At 42.0% G+C, this 27535-nt stretch overlaps 1 protein-coding gene and 1 long non-coding RNA gene across 5 annotated transcripts in view; one reads left to right on the top strand and one right to left on the bottom strand.

The window, feature by feature from the left end:
• Positions 1–1227: 1227 nt before the first annotated feature.
• Positions 1228–4196, bottom strand: LOC125110916 (uncharacterized). Its single transcript, XR_007130759.1, has 2 exons — positions 3759–4196; positions 1228–1456 (listed from the first exon to the last, which is right to left on the bottom strand). It is a non-coding gene; the product is annotated as an uncharacterized LOC125110916 (long non-coding RNA).
• Positions 4197–26042: 21846 nt separating this feature from the next.
• PNPLA8 (patatin like phospholipase domain containing 8) overlaps positions 26043–27535 on the top strand; it is a 49313-nt gene continuing 47820 nt past the window's right edge. For 2 of the 4 annotated variants that reach the window (XM_047752367.1, XM_047752366.1), the window contains exon 1: positions 26044–26168. The gene's annotated coding sequence lies outside the window, so the exon portion shown is untranslated. Of the gene's footprint in view, positions 26169–27535 lie in introns of all 4 variants that reach the window. The other 2 variants (XM_047752365.1, XM_047752368.1) reach the window with 2 other exon arrangements.

The raw sequence follows: 27535 nt of genomic DNA, 5'->3' as shown, positions 1-27535 counted from the left end.
CAGCCCGCAGCCATAGCTTTACTGGCAATCAGTAATTTTCAAGAGGCATCTGTCTCAAGTTGAGCATAATTTGAATCAGTAAAGTCTTCTGTAGAGTCCTTATCATCAGGTTGTCTGGACTTTGAAGAATAGATAGTTTAGAAATAGAGGAAAAGGACATTCTAGGATCAAAGATCAGTGAGAGCAAATGCAAAGAAGAAGATAGCCTGGCAAGTGCATTGGGAAAGCCCATTGCTATGCTTAACAGAAGGAAACATCACAAGAAAAAAGAGGCAGGGTTAGAGTCTGGATGATTGGGGTCAACCTGCATAGAACTAAGGTGATTGAACATATTCTATGTTAATGAAGAACTGATAACCATTCTCTGAGGAAGGGGAAAAATCAATCTGGTTACCTTTCCAAGAAAAAATAATTTTGGTGATGATTAAGAGCAGAGAATTTGAGAAATTTTGAAATCATGGAAGCACCCATTCAGTTGAAACTATTTTATCACAATGGTGCAAAACTGATTACAAAGCAAGTAACATAGGAGTACTTAATGGATAACTCCACCTATGAAACACAGCATGTCCAGGCAACAGACAGTAGTTAAAGCAACAAAAATTTCATTATAAAGAACTAACTCAGAATTTCCTGTCTCTGAATAGTTTTGAATGAAGTGCACACGGAAGACATGGTGGGGTATAAAACAGACAACTATCACTAGGAGGAAGAAGAAGCTCTTGATTTGAGCTCTGTACTCTTGATGGGCCCACAAGTCTGGCCAGAGAGCCTTTACTAGTTGAATGATGACACCCATCTGTATCAGAAAGAGAGTCACAACCGTTGTCATCATAATGACAATCATAGAGTAGTTCAAGATAACGAATTCCCTGCGGTTGAGATCTTTGTAGAACTCAAAGCATCGTTGTTCTGAGTAAATTGGATTGATGCCATATTGTAAAAAAAAAAAAGGGCAAAAAAATGACACTACCCACCATCCAAATACTAATGCATAACACGACCACATGGTACTTTTGGAACTGCTGCATCTGGAGTTTCTTAAAATAGATGAGTAATCGAAGTATGACGATGGCCACATAGAAAACAAAGGTGAAGTACATATGAGCATATATTATGCCGCTAACCAGTCGGCAGGTGAAGAATCCAAACTCCCAGACGACTAAGACATAATAGCTGAGGCGGAAGGGAAGGCTGACCAGGAGGATGGAGTGTAGCACTATGATATTGAGAATGATCATGGCAATCATTGATTGGTTGTTCCTTTTGAGCATCATACAAGACATAGTAATAGCTCCAGCGGTGCCTCCCAGCAAAACCCCACCATAGAGTGTTATCAGAATTGTCCTGCAGTGCCCGTCACAGTGGCCCAAGTCTTTGTTCGAAGCGTTGGACAAGGTGGTTTTATTGATCCATTCCATGTTTCACGGCAAAATGCTTAGAAGACCATAAGCCCCTAGATCAAAATTTTACAAAATTATAATGCATATATTGAAACTGCAAGCAACTGCACATTAACAATATTGGATTTTGCAATCCCAGCTCATTATTTGCAAGCCTAAAACTGGGTACCCAATAAATATTGTCAGACCTGCCATTGAATCACCCAGATGTATTGATATGACAGAGAGGAGTTAAACAAAATCATAAAAATAAGATTGTATGAGTGTAAAACTTAGACCTGTATACTCAGGTGCTCTATTCACAGATAGGTAAGTTCACATACTAGGGCGGGGATTAATATAAGGCATATTACCCTCTGGCATAAAATTTAAGGGAAGGCTGGAGAGTCAGTAATCAAAATAAATAGTATTTTAATGCAATATTTTTTAAAATCAAAATTAATGCAAAAAGTCATGATGAACAAAATAAACTTTAAATAAAGGCAAAGTTGGAAATAAAAAAAAATTTTAAGTTGGAATTTGAGGGTGGATTCTGTTTAGTTTTTGAGTTCTCCAGGTATGGATGCATAAGGGACAGTGATCATATAGCAGAAAGATGCCTGCCTGCATCTAAGTGCCAGTCAGCTATTTAGTCTCTATGGCAATGTGTACAAGTCTCCTGGCCTCACAGATCTCTAGCTATGAAATGCAGAAGTCACACTGCTAATATTATTGGAAAATTAAATGAGTCAACATATTTGAGACAGCTTTATAACTAGGAAAAAAAATATCAAAGTTATGAGTCTTCAGATGAAAAAACAAAAAGACATTTTTTTACCTCTTCTTATGGGGGCAGGTACATAGTTATGTTACATATAATTGTTGCATTAATAAATACTTAAAAGGAAGTCCCCTTATGGTGCAGCAGGTTAAGGATCCAGCGTTGCCACAACTGTGGCACAGGCTGCAACTGTGGTCGGGGTTGGATCCCTGGAACTTCCATATGCCGCAGGTGCACCCGCAACAAAAAAAGTACTTAATAAGTATCTGATGATTTAAAAAAAAATTGTTTTCGGACATTTGATTGGATGGTATGAAACCCAGGGATCGACAGGTCAGACTTTCCTCTCTGGAAGGATGTGTCCATTTTCCTCATTTATCTCCTGCCCACCTGGCCAGAAGCATAATTTGAGCATTTGTATGTGAAGGAGAAGTTATGCCACAGAGAATGTCTAAAATATGCTAGAAGTTTTCTTCTGCTGCTATGAATCTTCCTAGAATAAATTTTTCTCTATGAAAAATTATATTAGACCTGTCATATTGACTACCCTCAATAAGATTTTATTGTAACTTAGAATTATATTTTGCAAAACAACCTAAATTTTATGCACTGAAATGTGCATTTTAGCAAAGTACATGTAGATAAAATACTTAATGGACCAAGTATTGCATACTTTTGTGTGACACAAAATAGTTTTCTATGACTTATAAACAACAAATACAATACCACTAATTTAATTTAAAATATTTGGTAGTCCTTAACTCTAAGCAGACAAGATTTAAGTTTGAAATTATTTTAAAGCAATGAAAACTCAAATAATTTGTCAGGTCCACAGTTTAAATGGACACAGCTACCAGTGCAGTGTGACATTAAGAAGTAGACTATTAGCTGGCCATTAATGGGACAAATTCCCATATTTGACTCTTCATTTGCAAATATGGGAATGAGAAGATGTGTTTTGTGAGAATGTTGTGAGAAGTAAGTTATGCTGCATGTCTGAAAACCCCACAGATTCCCTGACATGAACCAGGTCATCCAAGTGTCTCCTCCCTTCACAACATACACAAAGAAATTCCATAAGAGGAAAATTCATATCCAAAAAAGAAAAAAAAGTTGAAAATAAACACATTAAGAGGTTTATTTGGGTAAATGGCCCATTGTGGATTTTCCTCCATAAAGGGGGAAGAAACAGGTAGGTAGATGTTCTCTTTGGACAGAAACTAGAAGGCAGGAAATCCTGTGCAGTGTCACCATGAGCACCTCCAACTGTATTCGTGCCAGTGGAATAATAAATTTGATATGGTGGTGATCAAAAAAAAAAAGAAATTTCGTAAACACAAGATGCCATCCTGTTTTAATCAGAATCCTCCTGTAAGTATTTAAATCTATGGGAAGAAATTCATGGGGAAGGGAGACATCGGATCACTACCTTTCCTTTCTCTCAGGACCCTACCCTTATGACCACCCCACCCACAACATTGTCCTTGGGCGGTTTGTCATTTCTAAGTACTTCTTTGCTCATTAAAACCAAGTGCTGAACCCTTCAGATCTGTTTTCTACGCAGAAACACTTAAATGACTACCCCAATGACTTACTTGTTCTTGTCCTCTTATGATTTGCTGCTACTGGAAGACTGAAGGCACCCTGGTCATTCGCTGGTGATCTCCATCGGAACAGATAATAAGAGCAGTTTGCTAGAATCCAGACTGCACTAACAACAGTCAGGAGAGGGCATGGCATGAATGAAGAGGTCAAACTTTAGACTGAGGGCTTCTCCAGTTAAATAGTCAAGATGGATGATGCTGATAAACCATCTGGGCCACAGACGGATGTTTATTTCACAGCTAGTGGTGAAACAAATTCAGAATCATTTTTCTAGGTTAAGACTTTCATTTTTACTGTCAATGACTTGTTTGCAGTAGTTCTGATTAATATGAAGACTCAGAGTTGGTTTTTTTCCTCCCGTGCTCTTTCTTATTACACTTGTTTTATCCGAAATGTTCCATATCTGGAAAAGATGTCCAAGAAGAGTCTTTCTGTCAGACTTTTATATTCTCAGCAGTAATTTAAAATATTTCTATCTCTGGTTTTCAATTTCCATTTCATTTCCCTCCATTTCATTTTCCATTCTATTTCATTTCCCTCAATAACTACCATTTGGAGAGATGATTCCTTATGAAGCTCAACTGCCTGGTGATGTAACTTCCATGTGAAGGCTTGTTTTGTTTTTCTCAAAGTCTTATATTTTCTTACATCAAGCTTTCCTGTCTTCTGACTTCAGAGTCATCTTTAGCTGTGCTAAGACCTCAAAGTATAACTTTTAGTTGGGTTTAGTACACCTAAAAATGAAAGACACCAACATGCCTTTAAGAGTTTCAGGCAGATCCAGTCTCAAATCGTATTACTGTTCAGCTCCAGGAACTCAAAAGAACCAAAACTCTATCACCTATAAAGCCAGCTCATTATGGCGTACAGTTAGGTAACAACTGATAAAATTCTCCTTTGCTTTGAGAAGAATGACAACTATCCCCACCCATGCTATCTGCTCTAAGATCATCCAACAGTGCTTGTGGCCATGGAGATATAAAACAACAGAATCTAAACATAATAGAACCATATGCTTAATTATATTTCAAGAACAGTTCTCAATAGAAGACTTCTAACTCTTACTGTCAAAAGCAAATTTGTACCCATTCAACTCAGCTAGAAAAATTTCTTAGGCAACCAATTTTTTAACCCATTTTGAACATCTCTCCTTAAATTAATTCAGAACTATAAGATCTGCATTACAGGCCTCGATTTTGACATATTATCTGACAGGCCTCATTTTTCAGATTGAATGTGTTATATCCTATAGGATAAACTATGTTTCCATAGAAACCATGCTATATTTAGAGGTTGCTTATCTGAGGAAGGGCTAACTGGAAATAAGTTAGATGTAATCAACAGTGGAGCATAAAAATAAAACTCCACTATAATTCAGAACTATGGCTGGCATACAAAGTAATTCTTCACCAGAATACAGATTAATTCTTTGCATTGACAATATGAGAAGACCAAAGTACTAGCATATATGTATACTGTTATTTAAAACATAGCTAGAATAATGCATGTATTCAATATTTTTTCTCACTATACTCAGAATTCAACTCTTTTCATTCAGGAGTACCAAGATTTTTAAGAAAAGGAGTTCCCACTGTGGCACAGCGGAAACAAATCCGAATCCGACTAGATACCATGAGGTTGCGGGTTTGATCCCTGTCCTCGCTCAGTAGGTTAAGGATCCGGCGTTACCATAAGCTGTGGTGTAGGTCACAGACGTGGATCGGATCTGGCATTGCATGGCTCTGGTGTAGGCCAGCGGCTACAGCTCCGATTGAACCCCTAGCCTGGGAACCTCTACATGCCGGGGATGCAGCCCTAAAAAAGACAAAAGACCAAAAAAAAAATCTTTAAGAAAAAAATACCAAAACCTTAATATTACCCAGTCCAGCCCAGTACAACCCTCTTATTTAACAGAGAAAGCCACTACAATTCAGAGAGTTAAGAAAATTTCCACATGGTTATAGGGCTAGTTAGAGAGCAGATAAGAATGAAAAATACATTCCAAGCCTTCATGTCCACTGCCTGATGCACACGTGATAAACCTGGGATAGCATCTTGCAGACACATTAACAATCAATGGCTTAATTTCCCATCTTCTTCTCCATGATATCCGGAACCTTATTTTGGGGGTGCACCTTAATCCTTAATTGGAAGTGTATTTTAAAATTCTAGAGGATTAAAATTCTTTAAATATTGTTCTCGCCACACACAAATCATTCGATTAAGACATTAGCGTTGGTGGTAAGTCTAAGTTCATTTTCAGGAGACAGCGTTCATCTGTCCTCAGCGGGAGATGAGCCAAAGCAGATGCTGCTGGAGATGGCACAACATCTTGCCTCTCGCCGGGTCCCTGCCAAAAGAATAGGGTGGGCGGGGATCGCTTGTCTTTCTGGAGCTGTTGAATTGCCGCAGTGAAATGCCCTTGGGAAAGGGGTAATAAAATCTGCAACTTTAATTCTCAAACCTGTTTACACTCCTAAGTCATTCGCCCAGACACTGAAATGCCAGGCTTGGTGCCCTGTCTGATCCAAAACACTAAGAGGTGAAGCTGACCTAGGTACTCAGAGCATCTAGGCACTCGGACCTTGGACTCCACCCCACTCTAGGCGCCAACCTTCTGGTCCTCCCTTCATTTCTTTCTCTTTGTGTTTAAGTCTGTCTCACTCTGTCTCTCTCTAACTCAGGTAGTTTTTTTTTTTTTTTTTTTTGGCCATGCCTGGACCATGCGGAAAGTCCTGGGCAAGAGATTGAACCAAGCCACAGCAGGGATCTAAGCCACTGAATTCACAATGCCCAACCTTAACCTGCTCAGCCACAAGATAACTCCTCAATGTAACTTTCTTTTTCAAAGACATGGAACTTGAAATGAGAGGGGTGCAGAGAGGCCATCCCAGCCTTCCCCTCATTTCACAGATAGGAGACAGAAGTCTAGGGAGGCCATTCTATCTGTCTCACTCCTCCTCCAGAGGAAGGAAATCCAGAGCAGAAGCTCTGAGCCTCTTTAGATGCTAAGCAAACTGAAAAAGATCAAACAGGTATTTCAAGAATTTTGTTTTTTTAATTTTTAAGGCTGCACCTGTGGCCTATGGAAGTTCCCAGGCTAGGGGTCAAATCGGAGCTGCAACTGCTGGCCTATGCCACAGCCACAGCAACACTGGATCTTTATTTTAACCCACTGAGCAAGGCCAGAGATCGAACCCACATCCTCACACTCTGTCAGGTTTTTAACCCACCAAGACTCAACAGGAACTCTGAGCCTTGTCTTTTTTTTAAGTGACTATGTCTTTGAACATTTGGAAGCATCCCAAAGCAAGAAGACGGTTGAGAATGAGGAAACATTTTGTTCAAGATAAACTATCCTCTAATCTTCTTTTTAGCTTTAAATCTTTAAATGCTTTGTGTGACTCTTTTCCTATGCCTTAGGATGTGATCTGATTTCACAGTAAATCTGGTTACCTCTTTGGAGGTTACTGTACAAAGTGGTTTAATTTTTTTTCTCTCTTCTTTATTCTACTCCTTTATGAAAGGAAGATAATATTTCCTCAGAACACAGGAAAGGAAGTAGTGGTTTTACCAACACGTAATACACACTAGGCAGAATGCGATGTAGCTCAGATCAATAGATTACACTCAACTGCTTTCTGAGATAACTGTCTTAGTATTTTGACATTCAGAGGGACAACATCAATCAAGATATGGTTAACAGAATGTGTGTGATTAATGTGTCAAGGAGAACTTGATTAAAAAGTCACCAAAGGAATCTTCTTCTGTATATAATAATATCCACAAGTTGTACTAGGATATAAAGAGCTCTCACTGGAGTTACCTTTGTGGCATAGTGGAAACAAATCTGACTAGGAACCATGAGGTTGCGGGTTCAATCCCTGGCCTCGTTCAGCGGGTTACGGATCAAGCATTGCCATGAGCTGTGGTGTAGGTCGCAGACGCGGCTCGGATCTGGCATTGCTGTGGCTCTGGCGTAGGCTGGCAGCAAACAGCTCCAATTGGACCCCTAGCCCGGGAACCTCCATATGCCACAAGTGCAGCCCTAAAAAAAGACAAGACAAAAAAAAAAAAAAAAAGGCTGTCACTGTAGTGCTTTAAAATTCAACTTTCTGGGAGTGCCCCTGTGGATCCGTGGTAGCAAGCCCGACTATATGCATGAGGACACAGGTTCAATCCCTGGCCTCACTCTGTGAGGTTAAGGATCCGGCATTGCTGTGAGCTGTGGTGTAGGTCACAGATGTGGCTGAGATCTGGCATTGCTGTGGCTGTGGCATAGGCTGGCAGCTACAGCTGCAATCCAACCCTTAGCCTGGGAACTTCCATGTACCTTGGGTGTGGCCCTAAAAAATAATTAATTAAATTAAACTTTCTAAGTAATGTTTCTTAAAAGATCTTAAAAGGTTGTTTTTTTTTGTTTTGTTTTGGGTTTTTTGTTTGTTTTGCTTTTTAGGGCCACACCCACAGCATATGGAGGTTCCCAGGATAGTGGTCTAATCGAAGCTACAGCTGCTGGCCTATGCCACAGCCACAGCAATGCCAGATCCGAGCCTCGTCTGTGACCTACACCACAGCTTATGGCAACACCAGATCATTAACCCAATGAGCGAGGCCAGGGATTGAACCCACAACCTTATGGTTCCTAGTCAGATTCGTTTCCGCTGTGCCATGACAGGAACTCCTCTTAAATGTTATTATGCTTGTAAGTCACCTGGCCATCTTGTTAAGATGCAAATTCTGATTCAGTGGATCTGGGGTGGGGCCTGAGATTTTGCATTTCTAACTGGTGCTCAGGTGATGCACAAGCTGCTGGTCCCATGGACCATCCTTGGTGTTGCAAGACTCTATACTACCTTGTCCAGTATGGTAGCCATTCTCCACGTGTGGCCATTTCTATTCAGTGAAAACAATTAATGTCCTTAGTCAGGCTAGCCATATGTCAAGTGCTCAATTTCAGAAAGTTCTCTTGAACAGATTTACTGAAGAAAACACACTTTATTTTTATTTTGTGTGTGTGTGTGTGTGTGTGTGTGTGTGTGTGTGTGTGTGTGTTTGCCTTTCCTGGGGCTGCTCCCGCGGCATATGGAGGTTCCCAGGCTAGGGGTCAGATTGGAGCTGTAGCTGCCAGCCTACACCAGAGCCACAGCAACGCAGGATCCAAGCTGCATCTGCAGCCTACACCACAGCTCACGGCAATGCTAGATCCTTAACCCACTGAGCGAGGCCAGGGATTGAACCCTCAACCTCATGGTTCCCAGTCAGATTCGTCAACCACTGAGCCACGACGTAATTCCAGAAGACACACTTTATTAAATAATTCCTAGTCCCCATGATCTCGTCTCCTTTCTTTCCTAGCTGAAGGCTGCCAGCTTTTATGTAAAGAATAACAAGAATTAGTTGGAGAAGCAGATGTGTTTTGAAGCTGGGAGAAATGGGGCAGAGGACTAGGGAGAAAAATTGTTAAGGAAGCCAAAGAATAAAGGAGTTTCTAAAAGACTCACAGACACAGGAAACAGACTTGTGGTTGCCGGGGGGCGGGGGGGGGGATGGACTGGAAGTTTGGGGTTAGTAGATACAAAGCTGTTACATTTAGGATGGATAAGCAGTGAGGTCCTCTATATAGCACAGGGACCTATATCCAGTCTCTTAGAATAAACCATGATGGAAAAGAATATAAGAAAGAGAATGTATGTATATGTGTGACTGGGTCACTTTGCTATACAGTAGAAATTAGCACAACATTGTAAATCAACCATACTTTAATTTAAAAAAAAAAAAAAAAGAATAAAGGAGTTTTTAGAAGGGTAAGGTTAACAGGGTCAAATGTTGCCAAGAGGACAAATAAGGTTTGAAAAGTATCCACTGACTGTGGAAGCATGGGCAGCGTTGATGGAATATAGGATTAAATAGGGTTGTTAATGATCGAAACTTTTTGCTTATGTATATGAGAAACTTTTTTTTTTTTTTTGTCTTTTTGCCATTTCTTGGGCCGCTCCCGCAGCATATGGAGGTTCCCAGGCTAGGGGTCAAATCGGAGCTGTAGCTGCCGGCTTATGCCAGAGCCACAGCAACGCGGGATCCGAGCCGCATCTGCAACCTACACCACAGCTCATGGCAATGCTGGATCCTTAACCCACTGAGCAAGGGCAGGGATCGAACCCGCAACCTCATGGTTCCTAGTCGGATTCGTTAACCACTGCGCCACCACGGGAACTCCCAGAAAAATTTTTAAATGCTGCTCCTGGACCATATAGGAGACTGGCCAAGGGGATATACTGGTTTTGAATCTTCCAGTCAAAATGGACCCTGAGGTGACCTAGTTCATGCTTTGACTATTCAGAGAACTCAAATAAATGCCATTAGCCTTCAGAGATTTCAGAGTCTCCAGTTCTTGGAGTTCCTGTTGTGGTGCAGTGGTTAACGAATCCGACTAGGGGCCATGAGGCTACGGGTTCGATCCCTGGCCTTACTCAGTGGGTTAAGGATCCGGCGTTGCTGTGAGCTGTGATGTAGGCCGGCGTCTACAGCTCCGATTGGACCCCTAGCCTAGGAACCTCTATATGCCGCGGGAAGTGGCCCTAGAAAAGGCAAAAAGACAAAAACAACAACAAAAATGAACAGAGTCTCCAGTTCTGAGGAGCACATCTCAAGCCTTCCAAAAAACCTCACATTTTCTTCTCATCAAGTAGTAAAAAAAATAACTTTGTCTTTATTACGCAGTGATTACAGAATTCTTCACTTTTTTTGCAGGCTCTAGTTAGGGTGAAGAACAATTTTACTAATCACTTTTTACTCAAAATCTCACCAGACCCTTAAAATTAACTCTCTTTTCAAGGAAAGGCCAAGCCCTTGGGGATTTTGCCAATCAAAATCTGCTACCTTGTTCGGACTGGGAGAAGGAGTTTTAATTCGGTGTTCAGCCCAGCCTCCTTTTCAAGGGAATTACATGAATTTCCCTATATTTGGTACATTTTAAAAAGAATAAAAAAATTTAGAGAACGCAGTGCCAGGCAGCGCCGATTACATTTTCCTTCTGCTGCAGCAGAAAAGCCCATTCAAGGAGGGTGGCATGCATTGCAGTGGAGAATGGACAAGGTTTAATTTCCCAGGGGCAGTGTTGAGCCTCTGACACTCACAGAATATTGTCTTCCTGATTGCTCCAATTTGCTAACAGACCATGTGTCTCTGTATTATCTGGTGGCCCTGAAAGCCTGACGCAGTACTTGAATTAGGATCCTGGGACCGTGGGACAACTGAAGTTTGGACTCAGATGTGCAGGTTGCTTTGGGCAAGCCACAGAATCTTCACATACATTTATTTAAAAATAGGCAGCACATGATTTTTTTCCCCTATCCTAAGAGGTTTTTTTGAAGGAACAACAGGCAAATCTGGCAGATATATCCAAAGATATAATGTATGGCACAAATGAACCTATCTACAGGAAAGAAACAAACCCATGGACATGGAGAACAGACTTACGGTTGCCGAAGGGGAGGAGGAAGGAGTGGCATGGACTGGAAGTTTGGGGTTAGTAAATGCAAATTATTGCATTTGGAATGGATACGCAATGAGATCCTGCTGTATAGCACAGGGAACCATATCTAATCACTTGTGATGGAACATGGTAGAGGATAATGTGAAAAAAAAAAAAAGAATGTGTATACATGTATAACTGGGTCACTTTGCTGCTGTATAGCAGAAATTGATAAAACATTGTAAACTAACTATAATAAAAAAAAGTTTAAAAAAGAAAAAAAAAAGATAGCTATGCAGTGCTGACCTAGCTCATGCTCCCATCATTCTCTGAGTTTATGGCTAGGATTTGTCTTTTTTTTTTTTTTTTGCCTTTTCTAGGGCCACTCCCATGGCATGTGGAGGTTCCCAGGCTAGGAGTCTAATCCAGGCTGTAGCCACCGGCCTACACCACAGCCACAGCAACGCGGGATCCGAGCCACATCTGTGACCTACACCACAGATCAAGGCAACGCCGGATCCTTAACCCACTGAGCAAGGCCAGGGATCGAACCTGCAACCTCATGGTTCCTAGTCAGATTCATTAACCACTGCACCATGACGGGAACTCCTAGGATTTTTCTTTTAAGTAATTAAATAATACCTGAGTTTCTGGTGACTAACTAGTGGATTTCAGTCATATGAACATGGGCTCCATGGGGACTTAGAGATGTCATATTATAAATTTTGCTTTAATAATGGGCACTGGGGCGAATGATTGAGCCAGGAAAGATGGGACCAAGAAAATGGACTCTACTCAAGGGGCTTGCCCCAGGGGGTAGCTGGGCAGTCCGACGGCCTGTTCGGGCGAAGGAAGAAGTACAACCTGGTATGAAGGGCTAAGAGGCAGGAGGAAATCCAGGGGGTGGATTAACCTAAATCCAGGTAGGTAGTAGCAGTGAACCCACTGTTGTGCTTATTCACGCATGGGCCCAGTGAAAGGACAGTCAGAGGTTAAGACAGAGTTTTCAGCTTTTACCTACATCCGAGTTGAGTGTGCAGCTATTATTAACATGACACTTCCTGAGAGTTTGTGGGTGGTACTAGGCATCCAGACTTCGAACAAGCCCCCAGACATCTTGATTTTTCTGAGGACAACTTCCAAGTATGGTGAGAGTAGATCTTGTCCTTTCTGGTTATCAGGATAGCACACAAAAGGGCTGGAGTCTACTTTGGGGCCATATGCCTAGAAGGAAGCTAAAGTTTCAGAGAAGAAAGTGAGGCTGAATCCCAGTTTTATGGAGAGGACAACAGACCAATAGGTAGGAAATGTCTTAACTCAGTAGCCATGCATACACACTGCATACACATTGGCAACACATCCTATCCCACTTCCTGCCCTGAATATGGTCTGAGAGATCTGACCTTAGATGAAGGGCTAAAAGGCAGACTGAAGCTTGGGGGAGCATATACCACATCAGGATGAACTTCCTTGTGTGTTTATAAACAATGGCTACTGCCTTCAAGTAACAATACCAATACAAGTGTCTTGAATAAGATGAGTAATTTCTTCTCTCGTGTTATAAGGGATCCAGAGTGGATGGCTCCAGAGTAGGCTTCTCTTGAGCTCTCAGAAATGGCAGAACCCTGGGCTGGTTTCCCCATGGGTCTCGTGGCTTTCCCTTCATGGCTACAAAATGGCAGCTGCTGTTTCATTTTTCAGGTCCTCACACAAACTCATGGAGAAGCAGAAAAAAGAACTGTATCCCCCCTAGCACTTTTTATCAGGGAGGGAAACATTTCTGGAAGCCCTCTAGCACAACTGTCTTTACACCTCATTGGCCAAAATGGGTTATTTGTTGACTCCTCAGCCCTTCTGGAAACCTTCATGGTTCATATCCTATGGCTAGAAAAAAAGACTCCCTTCTCTGAACCGACTGTCCCCAACTACTGAAAAGCATCGTGTATTGCTCTCAATTTCTCCTTTTATGGCTGTTAGCAGTTGCCTTATATATTGTAATGCTCCTATGTTGGTTGCATACATATATTTACAATTGTTCAGCAGTCCCACTCCTGGGCATATATCCAGACAAAACTATAATTCAAAAAGATACATGCATCCCTATGTTCACTGCAGCATTATTCACAATAACCCAGTCGTGGGAACAACCTAAATGTCCACCAACACATGAATGGATTAAGAAGATGTGGTACATATACACAACGGAATACTGCTTAGCCATAAAAAAACAAAAACAAAATAATGCCATTTTCAGCAACATGGATGCAACTAGAGATTCTCATATGAAGTAAAGTAAGTCAGAAAGACAAAGACAAATACCATATGATATCACTTATATGTGGAATTTAAAATACAGCCTGTCGTGGCTCAGTGGTTAACAAATCAGACTAGGAGCAATGAGGTTGTGGGTTCGATCCCTGGCCTTGCTCAGTGGGTTAAGGATCCAGCATTGCCGTGAGCTGTGGTGCAGGCCAGCAGCTGCAGCTCCGATTTGACCCATAGCCTGGGAAACTCCATATGCCACCAGAGCGGCCCAAGAAAATGGCAAAAAGACTAAATTAATTAATTAATTAATTAAATAAAATACAGCACAAAAGAACTGATCTGCAAAACAGAAACAGAGTAACAGGCATGGAGAACAGATTTGTGGTTGCCAAGCAGGGGGGCAGGGAGTGGGATGGACAGGGATTTGGAGGTTGGTAGATGCAAACTATTACATTTAGAATAGATAAGCAATGAGGTCTTAGTATATACACAGGAGACTATCTAATCTCTTGGGATAGAACATGATAGAAGATAATATAAGAAAAAGAATGTGTATATATATATATATATATATATATATATACACACACATCCATATATGACTGAGTCAGTATGCTGTACAACACATTCAACATTGTAAAATTGATACAACATTGGAAATCAACTACACTTTGATAAATATAAAAAATAAAACATTTTAAACATTTTAAAAAAAGAAAAGCATTGTGGTGCAGTGCACAAGGAGGAGGCAGAGCCTCTCTTTGGGAGGCAATCAGTGGTGTTTTTACCTAAACTCTTAGGAATATGATTAAAGGATTCTAAGTGGTAGGACTAGGTCCCTGTACAATTTACTGCATGTACTCCTTATACTCTGTCCATTACCAAAGGATGGCGGTAAAGTTCAGGTTAAGGAACTAAGCTTTGGCATTTAACTCAGAGCACTGCTAAGCCTTCTTCCATTCATCTTCCTCTACAATCTGGCGTAAACTCCCAGCACTCACCTGCGCAGGGTCCTGGGCGCCTTCTCTAGGGTCATCTCAACCTTTGTGTCGTAGTCCATTTAGTTGCACTTCTTAAGGTGGATGTTTTTTCACTTTCCATTTTCGAAACCAAAATTCTTTCTTTCAACCTCCTTTTTATTTCATATTAATCAAACCCATCTCAGATATTCAACTCTTTCAAAGGAAAATGAAGAAGCATTTCTTCAAAAATACTGTAGTAAGGAAGCCCAGGTTCTGTTCTGGAAATGAGATGAAATCATGGTTTTTCTACGTGCCTGTGAAAACGTGTATACTTGATGGTTTCTGTGAGTCCTGCAACTTAGAGATATAGACTTCCTGCTTGATTCTAGTAATGCTTCATAATTTTATCATCTAGTTTGTATGTGAAAGCTATTTCAAGAGAGGAAATAGGCAATAAGAATATCTTAGTTGAGGTTTTTATTCCTTCTTTCCCTTTCCTTTCCCCAAATTAAAATAAAGAAATGAGACATGATCTCAATATCAAGATAATCTAAGTGAGTTGGAGGAGGTAATTAAGAGGATGTGACCACTGGTTGATCCATTTGACCCGTGAGCTGGACCCAGGCAATCAAAGCCCCCTCCCCATGCTGTCTTTGGAACATGCCCTCCTGCCTTCCCTGAGCTAGAAAAGTAGAGTGTGCAAATCTTCCAAATGCTCCACCCCCATTCCTGTGGTGGCCCCTTCACTCTGCAGAGAGGGGAAAAAAGAAAATTTCCACTGATTCCTGGTACACAAGTGAATTCAAAGAAACCCATCCACCCACATGGACTGTGGCAGCAGTCAGCCCAACACTGACACCATCTGGATAGAAGTGGGAACAAACCATAGCAGCCAGTGGGCTGAACTCAGAATAATTTGGCAGATGATTACTCAGGAGCCCCTGACCCTTAACCGTTTGCACTGACAACTAGGTTGCTCTAAAGAGATTAACCCTGTGCCTTGCACAATGGAAAGCCAAGGCGTGGATGGTATAAATAGAGCCCTTGTAGGTTGGGAGAAGTGTAAAGACATTTGGGTTTGCCTGCAAGAGTCTGAGGCAATCTTCACCGTTTGCAAGGGTCCCAGCTCATAAATCACGGACACCCCTAGTGATCAGGGAGCTGGTGCCCTAACTCCCTAGGATCCGGTCCTGGAGTGGATACAGTGGATTGAGGACATAGAAAGAGTGGCCACCACAGCATTGGTGGGATGACATATTGCTAACAATGCTGGATTGTCCTTGAAATACAGTGACTTGGCTAAAGTAGTAACAGCATGTCCTAGGTGTTCTAAATGATGCCCGAGGCAACTTCCAAAGGAATCTGGGGGCATCCACTGGAGACCCCTCCTGGTAAGGGATGGGCAAATTGATTACATTGGGCCCCTCTTTGTAAGTGAGTGTTCTAAATGTGCCGTGGTTTGTGTGAACACCTTGTCTGGTTTAACCCAAGCCTCCTGTGTCACAGTGCAAATCAGGCTGCCACCATGATGGGGTGGGAGAAGCTTAGTGCCATGTGTGGATGCTGGCCTCAAGTAGACAGTGATGAGTGGTTCACATCTCAAAGGTCACGACATGCAAGACTGAGCAAAAGACCATGACACTGAACAAAGGTTCTCTCTCCCCTGTAACCTGCAAGCAAGTTGCAGGGTTGGCAAAAACAAACAATGGTGGCGATCCTGCTGTGGTGCAATGGGATCAGCGGTGTCTCTGGAGTCCTCGGACGCAGGTTTGATCCCTGCCTGGCACAGCATCACTGTAGCTTCATTGTAGGCCTACACTCACATCTGATCCCTAGCATGGTACCCTGGCCTGGGAACTTAATATGCCACAAGGTGGCCAAGAAAGAAAAGAAAAAAAAAATACCAGAGGGAGTTTCCTGGTGGCCTCGTGGTTAGGACTTGGTGCTTTCCTGGATATGGCCCAGGTTCAATCTCTGGTCTGGGAACTGAGATCCCACATTAAGCCACCACTGCAGACGATGGCCGAAAAAGAAAGAATGGAATATTAAGGTAGTAGATTAAATGACTAACACGACTAACAGGTAAAAACCGCTTTGGTCAGGTGGACTAAGATACAGTCTCAGGATTGTTACATTTGCGTGATCCAACACTGGGGCCTACTGCCCCCATGCCAGCCTGAGGACCCATGCCGAGACACTCGATGCCATAATGGTACGGAAGTCACCAGAAATAGCCACTGCCTGGATTCTCACTGTGGATGAACAAGTCATGCTGCTGAGAACACCAAGCCCCTTCAGACCTGGTAGAGGTACCATCTGCTGGAATTTAAGGTGGAGGTCCTGCTGGGATGGGTAAGTTACCTAGCATCCTAGGGGAGGGGGAACTAGTCAGTATCCACTGGGATCCCATCATACTGAGGCAGGCCAGACTTGTGCAAACACACTACGCCTGCAGCAGAGCATGCACCATTGAAAGAGGGGAGCAGGCGGGGATCCTGCTCCGCCATATCCCGCCCCCAGCCCGTCTCCTATCTCCTGGCAGTGCTGTGTCCCCCAGCCAACATGTATGGTAAATGCAACCAGGCCAAGTTCCTCAAGCTGCCAACCTCATCTCCTCAAGGCCGGGTGAGCAGTGGTGTTTTCCACTGTTACAACCATTTGGCCGCCATCTATGTCCTTTCCTGGAGGACATTAGAGCCCACCTAGAAGCTGTAACTAAATTCACCCAACAAGCTTTAAATAGTATAAAATGACATAAACATAGAGAAAACCTTTGAGGGACCTTTTGTGGAAAAGCACACTTATTATTTCTAAGTTTTTGGTAAACACCCTCTCTCCAATCACTTTACTGTAACAGCCTTTCTTTGCCAAGTACTTTGATTTTTTTTTTTTTATTATACTGTATAGGGTCGCCCCTGTGGTATATGGAAGTTCTCAGGCTAGGGGTTGAGTCGGAGCTGCAGCTGCCGGCCTATGCCACAGCCACAGCCACACCAGATCTGAGCTGCATCTGAGAGCTTCACCACAGCTCACAGCCATGCCGGATCCTTAATGCACTGAGTGAGGTCAGGGATCAAACCCTCATCTTCATGGATACTAGTTGGGTTCTTAACCTGCTAAGCCACAATGGAAACTCCTGGTACTTTGATTTTTATTTGAAGGAGGATGTTGTAGATAGCATATTTCAAGAAAAAGCCACGTACCTCCTAATGTAAACAAATAAATTAGCTTCTCATTAATCGAAATTTCTTACAAAGAGTGGAATGGTGGTTGCTGGGAAGAGGGTGAGGAGGGAAGGGGAGATTTGGTCAAAGGATACAAACTTCCAAATGAATTAATTCTGAGGATATAATATACCACATTGCAATTGCGATTATCATTATCATCGATAATAGTGTATTATATACTTGAAAGTTGCGAAGAGAGTGTCTCTTAACTGTTCTCACTACTAAAAAGAAATGATAGTTATGTGATGTGATGGAGTTGTTAGCTAACACTACGGCAGTGATCATTTTGAATATATATGTATCAAATCAACACATTTTACAGCTTAAACTTACGCAATGTTGTATTTCAACTGCATTTCAATTCTAGCTCGATAAAACTGAGAGGGGGGTGGGAGAGGAGAGAACACATGTCATAAAGAGTGCTACTTACTTCCTAGGCTTTGAATAGCCCAGGGAGTGGGTGGATATGCTGTGCAGTCTACTATACCCCCGGAGAAGGGTTAAAGGACAAAGGTAATTAAAATGTACTATTTGGGGGACAAAATCTCTTATGACTCTGATTAGGATTAATTCATTTTCTAAAAGTCCAATCATCCCCGGTAAGTTATAAAACTGGTTTTTTGAATGGAGGTATTTGAAGGTTGTATATATTGCATCCACAGAAAGCCTAGTCCAAAATGATTTGCCAGTTTTAGGCACTGCAGTACTATCAGTTGGAAGAGATGTGTGAAGGTAGGTAGGCTTTACAGCTAGTTATTCAAATTGTTTTGGAATTAGTGGGAATTGGTTGAGTCTATAAAGAATCTCTGTCTCCTCCAAACTTTGTTTTTTAATCAAACATTTAGAACTATATCAAGGAGTTCTAATTGATTGGATGGCCTTTGAGAAATGATTCAATCATTATCATAATTACTTATCATTAACAAATATTCTTTTTACTTGATTTTTTTTTTTGCCTTTTTCTAGGGCTGCTCCTGCGGCATATGGAGGTTCCCAGGCTAGGGGTCAAATTGGAGCTGCAGCCAACGGCCTACGCCAGAGCCACAGCAACGTGGGATCCAAGCTGTGTATGTGACCTACACCACAGCTCAGGGCAACGCCGGATCCTTAACCCACTGAGCAAGGCCAGGGATCGAACCTGCAACCTCATGGTTCCTAGTTAGATTCATTAACCACTGAGCCACAATGGGAACTCCATCTTTTTACTTGGTTATTGATTGATTTTTGGCCATGCCCCTGGCATGCAGGAGTTCCTGGGCCAGGAACTGAACCCAAGCCACAATAGTGACAATGCCAAATTCTTAAACAGGGCCACCAGAGAATTGCCTCTTTTTAAATTAATATGCTTAAAGAGATTTTTAGATATCTCTGTATCATAAAGCTAACCAAATCACTCTAGTGAAAGTATCTTGAGTTCTTTTAGATCCATTATATGAAGTATATACATTGTGATTTTCCACTGGTCATAAAGCAAAGCCAAGAAATTTGGGTGTAGGATTAAAAAAAAATCTGTAAATATAGGGGAGTTCCCATTGTGGCGCAGCAGAAATGAATCCGACTAGGAACCATGAGGTTGCAGGTTCCATCCCTGGTCTCTATCAGTGGGTTAAAGACTCAACAAGATCCAGCATTGCCCTGAGCTGTGGTGTAGGTCGCAGACTCAGCTTGGATCTGGCATTGCTGTGGCTGTGGCGTAGGCCAGCAGCTATAGCTCTGATTAGACCTCTAGCCTGGGACCCTCCATTTGCCAAGGGTACAGCCCTAAAAAGCAATAAAATAAAATAAAATTTAAAAATAAAATAAAATAATCTGTAAATATAATACCCATATAGACTATATAGTCACACCTACATCGTGCTCCTGGTCTTTTGCTGTTTAGAGAAGCTGTTTTTTGTGTTTTTTTTTTAATACAGAAAATATTGTAAAATGTGCCTTTTGCAACTCTCAAAATTAAGAAGTTTGAAATATTTGAAATAATATTTTTCAAGGAGGTTGGAGTCAAGTTTTACTTCCTTTTTATGTTTGTATAGAAAATACTTTTTTTTTTCCTTTTAGAGCCACACCTGCGGCATACAGAGCTTCCCAGGCTAGGGGTCTAATTGGAGCTACAGCTGCCAGCCGACGCCCCAGCCACAGCAATGCGACAGATCCGAGATGAGTCTGCGACCTACACCACAGCTCAGGGCAACGCCCCATCTTTAACCCACTGATCGAACTGCAACCTCATGGTTCCTAGTCGGATTCATTTCCGCTGCACCAAGATGGGAACTCCTAGAAAATACACTTTAAAATTATTTTTTGTAATGTCACAGGAAGAGGATGTTAACACCAACATACTTAGATGGTTTCCAGCAGATAATTAGTCTTATGGGATGTTATCGGGGTAGCATGTCTCCCATCACTTTCCAATAGTCCTGTGAGAGACTATTTTACTTCATTTTAGGAATTTTTTCTCTCTACAGTCTGATGAACTCCAAACCATCATTTGAGTTATGGTAGTTGGCGTACTAGCTAGCAAGGTACCTCCTTCTCCCACAGCTGCCAAATTCCTGGCATATGCAATATGTTTGGCTGGGGGAAAAAGGAAGTTTTTGTGCTTCCTTGATGAGCTAAGATGCTCTCTTGACTCACATGTTGTGATTTCCCTGACTCGTTTCACTTCCTGCTCTTTGGGGATTTGGAAGCTGCATCATAGCTTCTGAGTATTTCAACTGCATACAGACTTGCGTTGCCTACTGTAAAGACTGTGACACATACCTAAGCATTAACTAATTCCTCATTCCTTTTAGACCGATCTTTTCCTCCTCTCGAGGTGTTTAAGCTGTTTCCGATCGTTTTTTCGTTCATTTATTTAATCTGAATTAATTAATTAATAACTGCTTCTGCTCTTTAGCCATATTACATTTGTAACATGAATATTCCCATAACGAAAAATTTTAACTTCTGTTTCACCAGAATTATACCCCACTATAAAGCATCATCAGAAGGAACAGACTCCTAGGTCAGCCATCCAAGGCCATTTGTGATTTAGCTCTTTATAAAGGTCCAGCTCTTTGTAACATTGTAACATCTCCCATCCCATCAATTAAACTTTTGGCTCCCCCCCACCACTGCCACCCTGTTCTCAGGAAAAGCTATGTACAGCCCTTATTTTATGTATTCTGTTGTTCTTCTTATACTAAATGTCTTTTTAAAGTTTTTTTTTTTTCTTTTTCTCTGTATTTATTTTTTGGCTGCACCCTGGAAGATCCTGGGACAGGGATGGAACCTGTGCTGCTACTAGATTGTTAACCCACCGCGCCATAAGAGAATTCCCCTAAATGTCCTTCTTCACCCATTCTACATCTTATACATCCTTCCACTTGGAAATAATTGTCAATGACTTGTCATAAGCTCTCCCTAATTAGGTTGACCAAATAAAACACAAGATGCCCAGTTAAATGTAAGTTTCAGGTAAATAACAACTAGTATTTTTAGTACAAGTATGTCCCATACCACATCTTCAAACTGTCAAAAGGTAATTGTATTAATTTGCTTTTGCTGCTAAAATACCACTCAGTTGTTGACTTAAATCAACTCACATTTATTGTGTCAAAATTCTATAGGTTAGAAGTTCAGGTAGGGTCAGCTGGCTCCTCTGTTCCAGGTCTCCCAAGGCCAGAATCAAGATGTCAGCCAGCTAGGTTTTTATCTGGTGGCTCTGCAGGAGAACATGCTTTTGAGAGCCATTTAGATTGTTGGCACAATTAAGTTCCTGGCACCTGTAGAGCAGAGGTCTCGATTTCCTTGTTGGCTGTCAGGCAGCAGCATCTGTCAGAACCTAAAGCTACCTGGATTCCTTGTCAAATTGTCCCTCCTTCTCCTCACCACCCCTGCCACCTATGAATCTAACTTTACTTTTGTCACATCTGTACTGCTTCCAGCCTGAGAAAGGGTTCATGTGATTAGATCGAGACCACCTAGATAATCCAGGCTAATTGGCCTTTCTGAAAATCTATACCTTTAATTACATCTGCAAAGTCTCTTTTGCCATGTAATATAACATATTCACAGGTTCAAAGGATAACTACTCTTCTGGAATTATTTCCTGGCATATGCTTCAAGTGGGTAATTAGGAGAACTATCTTAAAGCAATATTGCTTAATTTATTTTGGCTACAGCATTAAAGTTTGCTTGCACAATGAGGAGACTGGAAGTTCTTTGAAGAGGTATTATGAACCAGACCTTAACGGTCAACAGAAAGAGGGGTTGACTATTGATTTGGAGAAGGAAAGATCTATAATAGATATAACTGGTAAACCTTGTAAATGGAATAACAGCAGGTAAATGATACGAGGGCAAAGTGGATGTCTCTTTTATCTAGCAGCCAAAGAAGATGGGGTTAAACAACTACCGTATTTAACATCATTCCAAGTGTGATGTTTTCCTAAAGGCTTTTAAATATTTTAGCCTGCCATTAAAAACCGAAGATAATTTCTTATTTTGCTCACCTCTGGATTTATATTGTTTGAAATTAAAGTTCTTTATTATATTGTATTGTTGTTCAAAATGAAGTTCTCTTTTCTCTTAAAGCTTTTTCTTTTCTTTTCTTTTCTTTTTTTTTGTGTGTGTGTGTGTCTTTTGTCTTTTTTTGTTGTTGTTGCTATTTCTTGGGCCGCTTCCGAGGCATATGGAGGTTCCCAGGCTAGGAGTTGAATCGGAGCTGTAGCCACCGGCCTACGCCAGAGCCACAGCAACGCAGGATCCTAGCCGCGTCTGCAACCTACACCACAGCTCACGGCAACTCCGGATCGTTAACCCACTGAGCAAGGGCAGGGACCAAACCCGCAACCTCATGGTTCCTAGTCGGATTCGTTAACCACTGAGCCACGACGGGAACTCCTTAAAGCTTTTTCTAACATCAAAAGGATCATGACTAGGTTTTAATTTCCATTTTTAACTTATTAACTGGTAACCTGAATAAAATTAAAAACCAGTAACATAGAATTTTAAAGAACCTACTATTTTCTGGGTGTTATGCAAGATCCAGAAGATACAAATATAGTTATGTTATACTCCCTGCCTCCAGGAAACTCACAGGCATATAAACAAATAAATGGCAATATTGAGCAGGCAGGGAACTGGGAGAAGTAAGCACAAATGGAAGGAATGATTTACTCTATGAAGTGGTTAAGATATGGATTTCCTGTTGTGTATTTTTATTTTTTTATTTATTTATTTGGCCCAGCCCTGGGATGTTCCTAAGCCAGGGATCAAACCCACAGCACAGCTATCACTGGAGGCACAGCAGTAACAATGCCTGATCTTTAGCCCGATGAGCTACGAGGGAATTCAAATTTATTTTTAATGACAATGTGTTTTTAGAAAACCTTCAGGTTCACAGCAAAAGTGGGAGGAAGGTACAGCAATTTCCCATATATCCTTACACATACATGCCTCCACCATTATCAGCATCCCCCACCAGAGTGTGGTGTTCGTTGCAATCAATGAACCTACACTGACACATCATAATCACCCAAAGCCCATAGTTTACCCCAGGGTTTACATTCGGTGTTGTCCATTCTATGGGTTTGGACAAATATATAATGACCATCCTCATAGTATCATACAGAGTATTTTCACTCTCCCGAACATCCTCTGGGCTCTGCGTATTCACCTCACCCCAAGCCCAACCCCTAGGAACCACTGATCTTTTCACTGTCTCCATAGTTTTGCTTTTCGCAGAGTTTCATATAGTTGGAATCGTACAGTAGGCAGCCTTTTCAGATTGGCTTCTTCCATTTAGCTATAGGCATTTAAGTTTACTCCACATCTTTTCATGGCTTGAAGTTTGTTTTAGCTTTGAGTAATATTCCATTATCTGGATGTCCCACAATTTACTCATCTATTCACCGACTGGAGGACTTCTTGGTTGTTTCTTAGCTTTTGGCATCAATGAGTAAAGCTGCTATAAACATCTGTGTGCAGGTTTTTGTGTACATACATGTTTCCAATTCTTTCAAGTAAATACCAAGAAGCAAAACTGCTGGATTGTATGGTAAGCATGTGTTTAGTTTTGTAGGCTTCCCTGGTTTTGAAGGAGGCATAAGCAAAAGCACTGAAGTAGGAAAAGGCAAAAGGTATTTAGGGTAAAGAGCAAGAGGCAAGTGGCTGGAAATTAAGGCTGGAAGCTTGCCAGGATTGAAGCCTTCCACACCATGCATTCTACTCTATGGACATGAAGTGCCAGCATAAACTTTTTAATCGGGGAATCATGTGATTGGACTTAGACTTTAGAAAGTTTACCTTGGCAACACAGAAGTGAATAACTCTGGGTCAGAGGTTGCTACAGACTGAAAAACCAGTTTAGATTGAGTTTCAAGGATGAGAGCCTAAACTAAAGCAGTGGAAACAGGGATGCGAAGAAATGGAAAGATTTTGCAGCAAGAATCATCCGACATCAGGACGGTTAAAAAAAAGTATGGTGTCAGGGGACCAAAGGGAAGGGCAAAGGAAAAGGAGGACTTGAGAGTTTTTGGAAAACTTCAGACAAGGGAGAAAAATCTAGATATTTGACAAAGTCTGACTAAATTAGGAAATAAAGGAAAAAAAGAAACAAGGGGTAGGGGTGGGGTGGGTGGATAGTTGCATGGTGACAAAGACTTGTTGACCAAACTTTTGGTTTCTCTGAGCCCTCTTTTACCAAGGCTTCCTGCCCAGGCCCTGGCTTTGACCTGCAAAGTTCAATTTTAGCAAGAATTCTGCTGAGTTAGAGAGAATTCTCTCACTAATGATATCTGATTACTTTCAATATCGGGTCAAATTCTTCACCTGTCACCCTTGAAATCTGATCAGATTCTTCATCCCTTATCCTTGATATCTGATCACACTGGTGAGTCTTTGCCAAGAATCCTGTTAAGTGGTCATGCCAAGAATCACCCCTACCCTTTGTGTCCCCTCTTAGTAATTTTCCATTCACTGGCCCCTCTCACTCTGCTTCTTGGCTCTACAGCTCCAGATGTCTCTGTTGTATTGGTAGTTGAGCCCAATCTCTCCCCAGTTATAAAAGTCTTGACACTTTTGGAATAGTCTTGAGTGAAGTCTTCCCTATTGTTAACAAGCGGAATTTTTTTTCTTTAACAATGGGGAGAAACATCACTCTAGAATTAGTTACTTCCATATACCTCCAAAGTTTAATTTGTGCCTACACCTTTTAACTATTGTATGGCTACATAACATGTCTAGATCATTCACTGCAGGGGCATATCAGGGATTATGATGTACACAATCCAGCCATTTGTGCCCCAAGATCCTAACAAGCTGGCGCCCTTGCCTTAATTAAAAAAAAGAAAAGTATAAATCGTACAATTTCTTCCTTAAACACTTAACAATAATCTTACAAGGGGCTAAAGCATTAACACTCGGACATGGCAGGCCTAGAAAAAAGAATTTGCTTTGGTAACATTTTGAGGTTACGGTCTAGTAAAGACTGCTTTTCTAGGTTTTCTAATCTCAACTTATTTAAAGGAAACTATCGTAACTACCCAAAATTTCTGCTGTAGCATGAAAGCTTCTTGACATATAAAGGAATAGCCATGGCTATGCTCTAAAAAAAAACCCCAAAAAACCTTTTTTTTATAGGACAGCGAAATCTGAATTTCGTGTCATTGTCATGTATCCCAAAACAGTCTTTTATTTTTATTTTCTAACCACTGAAAAATGTAGAAACCATTCCTAGCTTACAGACTACAAAAACGGACATTTGTTAGGATTTGCCCACTGAGCTTATGTAGTTTACAGACTTGGTATACATAAAACGTCAGGACTCAAAAAATAAGTTAGGCGTGGGACCTTTTCGGGGGAGAAAAAAACCCAGCAAGCTTCACAGGCTAATTTCCAATAGGATAATGTATGTGAAAGCGCTTTCCAGTGACCAGTAGCCAAGCCTAGATATCGTGAGAGCAGAGCGGTAAGGACCCTGCCCCTGTCACTCATCACCTTCCAGATGACTGGTGACGACGGAAACCCTTAGGAAAGGACAGAGCGCGGAGAGCGCTTTCAGAGACACGGAGATGGAGGCTCTGAGGACTGAGGATGGAAGCCTGCAAAGAAGCACGCGAAGCAACGCACACTACCCTCGCCTGCCGCCAAGCGCCACCTCTCCCAGATGCGATCAGGCGCGTGCACGCAAGCACGCCTCCCGGACCAGCGCTCAGCAGTGCTCTATTGCGCATGTCTGGGGAGGGGGCGGAGCGACAACTGACAGGCTGCCAGAGGCCCCAGTAAGCAGAGGAGCTCCTCCCCGGCTGGCGAGTAGGCACGGGCTGCCCGTGCGTCACTTCCGCTGGGGCGGGACGGAGCTTGGGGGGGTGACCCGGCTGCTGCTCCCTGTTTGTGTTGGCTCTACTGATGCGGGCCGGCGGAGAGGACGCCGGTGCCGGGAAGAGGCGCGACACCACTGCCGCCGAAGTAATTGCGGCCTGCGTCCGGGTAAGTGGTCCCTGCGGGCCGGCGGGATGATAGGCTAAGGGAGACGGCAGCCCGGGCGCCCTGGCCACTCGTCTGGCCCTCCAGGTCTTATCTCTTTTCGGAGGGCGCATCCAGAGCAAGAGCGCGGGGAGACGCCCGGCTCTGAGGAGGTCCCAGAACCCAGGCTCCCTAAGGCGGAGGGGCCCCCAGCTCCCAGGACTGGGTGGTGCGAGATGCTCTTTACCTGCTTTGCCCCTGTGCTGCTTTGCTGGTCCAGAGGCGCAGACTGTTTTGGTTTTTCTGGTCCCGCCCCGCGCTTCCTGTCCCACCCCCACGACTCCCTGCCTAGTTTCTCCGAGTCCTTTTGGCTTCCCCTGGTCGGTAGGGTTCTCCAGCAGTTCCCCGGTGACTGTCAAAACGGTTTCCCTATTCTGCATCATTCTGGACTGCCAGTGCACCGGATGAATCGGCTGCTCCATGTTTTTATTTATCGGCACTTTCTTTGAAACGGAACTCTATCCGCGACTGCTGTGGCTTAAGCAGCTTCAAGTGTGTGTTTTAAAAAGGTGAAGTTTGTGAATCATTGTGTTGCCGTTCTTCCCGTCATTGTCGTGTCTGTCGTCATGCTGGGAGGAACCTGGTTTCTACGCCTAATGCAGTAACAACTTTAAAAAGTGTTGACACCTAGGAAGGACTTAGAAGAGTCGTGGTATGAGGAACTATTCTATAATCCTACTTAAAGCGGTGTTTTTACTACTAGTCACAGATACATCCTGATCTACAGTCCCAGTTACTGAGATTTCCACAACGACAAAAAGTATGTTTTAGTGTACTGGGAAAATGTTAAGACAGGGAAATAGTAAGAATTTTTTAATTTGAGAGGTTTTTATTTTTTTTTTTAATATATTACCCTGTGAACCACGTTTTCTGCCTCTTATGAGGCAGGTGTTTCATGCTCATTGTAGTTATTTTGTTAAATTGCTTCTGCAGATTAGTTGTACTTGGAATATAAGAACACGATCTTATTTCATAATTTTTATTAAACTTTTTTCTCAACGTTGATCTTGTTTTCTCTATCAGATCTAAATTAAAACCTTGAAAGCAGTGTCCTTTTAACAAGTGAGGCTGGATGAAAAGATCAGTTTCACTAGTTTATATAGTTATTCCCTTCAAGTATAAAGTTAATCAAGTCACATACTTTGAGTTGTTTTCTTGCTTAGTAATAATGACAGAAGTTTCTGCTGAAGGGTACATACCGCTTGGCTTGTGCAACATACATTTGTGAAAAGGTCATAGTTCTGACCTTTCTTTCCTGTGTCTTATATTTTACTTCGTTCATTATCCGTTACATTTTAGAGCATGCTTCCATCACACTGAATTTTTCTGGA

The sequence above is a fragment of the Phacochoerus africanus genome, chromosome 11, assembly GCF_016906955.1.
Source record: "Phacochoerus africanus isolate WHEZ1 chromosome 11, ROS_Pafr_v1, whole genome shotgun sequence".
In the NCBI taxonomy this organism is placed as follows: Eukaryota; Metazoa; Chordata; class Mammalia; order Artiodactyla; family Suidae; genus Phacochoerus; species Phacochoerus africanus.
The sequence above is the reverse complement of the archived record's forward strand: the minus strand, read 5'-3'. Positions and strand labels throughout refer to the sequence as shown.